General features: G+C 66.4%; 1 long non-coding RNA gene across 1 annotated transcript in view; it reads left to right on the top strand.

Moving 5' to 3' along the window:
- Positions 1–502: 502 nt before the first annotated feature.
- The window catches only part of LOC144219457 (uncharacterized), an 11,380-nt gene continuing 9,603 nt past the window's right edge, over positions 503–2,279 (top strand). Inside the window, exon 1 of the long non-coding RNA XR_013331420.1 lies at positions 503–535. This is a non-coding gene — a long non-coding RNA (uncharacterized LOC144219457). The remainder of the gene's footprint in view (positions 536–2,279) is intronic.

The following is a 2,279-nucleotide window of genomic DNA, read 5'->3' as shown; positions in this document are numbered from 1 at the left end:
GGGCGGCCGTCCACTTTGTCCCCAGGGGCCAGGGGCCCCTTCCTGGGGGACACGCCCTGCTCCCCAGATGTGGCTCCCCCTTGGCCACCTGTGTGGTCTCTGCACCTGGCAACTGTGCTCTCCTGCCGTGGAACTTTCTAGGCTTGTGTGCTAATGAAAACACAGGAGAGGTGAAGTGTGTGCCGCTAAGGCGCTGTCCCCTCCATGCCCACAGTGAGCGCCTCACCCCTGCAGTGCCGAGTGGCACGGGGTTGCCGGATCCCGCAGGCCGGGCCCCACTGGGGTCAGCAGTGTCCCTTGGCGAGGCCACACTCACCGGTTTTTCCTCTCTTTTCACTTCCAGCCCCGCCTCAGGGTGAGGTGACAGTGAGCTGCACAGAGGGAGGCGGCCTCTCCTGGGGCAGGAAGGGAAGGAGAGCAGGGCGCCACCCCTCCCTCCACGTGCAGGCTTGCGCGACCCTGCGGCCCTGCCTCCCTCAGAACTGCTGTGGGACACCTTCNTGCGGACCCCTGCAGCCCGCAGTGTCCCACACAGGTGAGCACCACACACATGACTACTTTTCACTGCTAGGGGCCAGGCAGGAAGGGCCGGCTGTGGCCCCTAAGTCCCGGTGACCTCCCGGCCCGGCCTCAGCGCCCCACCTGTCAGGGCCACCCGTCCACAGAGATGGGGCCACCTCCCTGTTCTCAGGGACGGATGGGGGCGTCCACCACATACCCACAGAGCAACGGAAGCAGGGCTGAACCCAGGGCCGCCCGCGGTGGACCCTGATGACCCAGAGAGGTGCCCACGACAGCATGTGTGTGCACCGTGCCAGGGAAGGGCCTGTCCCCTGCTCCCGGACAGTCCTGGGCCTGGAGGTGAGCCCCCACGCTCCGGCCGCTCGCCCACCTACTTGCGGGACGTAAATTATGCTCTCGCCCCAGGCGAGTGTTGTTGCAAAGCTGGAGTTTGTGTTCAGGCTGATTATCTTGAACTTGGGCTAATGTTCCATGAAAAGAGTCTCTATCATCAAATTCATTAATTAAGGTCCCATTTGCGGGCTGATTGTGCATGGGCGTCACTTGTGTGACAGGGAGGCCCTGCTCCCCGCCCGTGAGGCCACTGTGAGCGCTGGGGCCGTCTCCACGGGGCAGGGACACGCTCCCCGGTTCCAGCTCAGCTGGGGGGTGCACTTCGAGCTCAGGCTGGGGCCTGCAGTGGGGGTCCTGTGACCAGGGGGCTGGCTGGCCATCGCTTCCCTGCGGAACTGTGTGCCCAGCGCATTGCCCTCTGGTGTGCGGGAGCAGGGCTCGGGGGGCCTGGGGCGGCCTGGCCGCTGTCCCGTGACCCCGGGCCCTGTTCCTCTGCTTCGTCTCCCCCTGCCCCTCGGCTCCATTCCCTCCTCCTCCTCCGGCCGCTCCTGGGTCTCTCCTCGAGCCCCCAGCCCTCTTCGGGTGCAGCAGGCTTGCTCACCTCCTAGGCAGGCTCTCAGTGACAGCTCCTCAGCCAAAGGCGCTGGGGCCCTCCCTCCCCCCGCCCCGCCCCTGCACGGGGGACGCCACAGCCGCGTTTCCTGTGGAGCAGCATCACCTGACCCGCGGGCCCCCCAGGTCAGTCACCTGTGGTCCGGCCAGGGTGCCCGAGGGGCGCGAGTCCAAGCCCAGCAGGGACGTGACTGCACGGCTGTGCCCTTCCCCCGCCCCGCGGCAGCCGCGTGTTCACACGCACCATCTGGGCTATTCCCAGAAATGCCCCCAATTTTACGAGCTTCTCTCTGGGTCTTCCTCACACAAGATTCCCTCCTGCTACATCCAGATAGGTCACTAGCAAATGTCAAAGTGTCACATGAAAACCACATTTCCTTTGTCCTGGGGTTTGTCTCTGCTGCCTGCAACCTGGCGGATTATTGGATATTTGCCTTCCATCCTTGGCCGCCCCATGTCAGGTGGGCCTGANGCCTGCACCCGCCCGCCTGCACCCGCCCGCCTGCACCCGCCACTGCCTCCCGGCCCTGCCCTGGGAACTGGGGACTTCCTGCGCAGGGGCTGCAGCAGGGGCCTGAAGCCACCCTGCTCGCTGCCGCCCTACGCTCTCCCTGACCCGCCCCCCTGGTGTTGCTGCCGCCTCCTCCTTCGCCCCCGCCCCTGGGTAAAAGTGTCCTGTCCGTCCTGGCGCCCTGGGCTCTGGACCGGCCCCTCCCTGCACCGTCGATGCTCTCCGTCCTCTCGCCCCATCTGTCACAAAGGCCGGCGCCAGGCTGGTGGTGGGCCCTCCCAGCTCGCCACGGCCGGGGGGG

This window comes from Crocuta crocuta, unplaced genomic scaffold (assembly GCF_008692635.1).
Source record: "Crocuta crocuta isolate KB4526 unplaced genomic scaffold, BGI_CrCroc_1.0 scaffold89, whole genome shotgun sequence".
In the NCBI taxonomy this organism is placed as follows: Eukaryota; Metazoa; Chordata; class Mammalia; order Carnivora; family Hyaenidae; genus Crocuta; species Crocuta crocuta.
The sequence above is the reverse complement of the archived record's forward strand: the minus strand, read 5'-3'. Positions and strand labels throughout refer to the sequence as shown.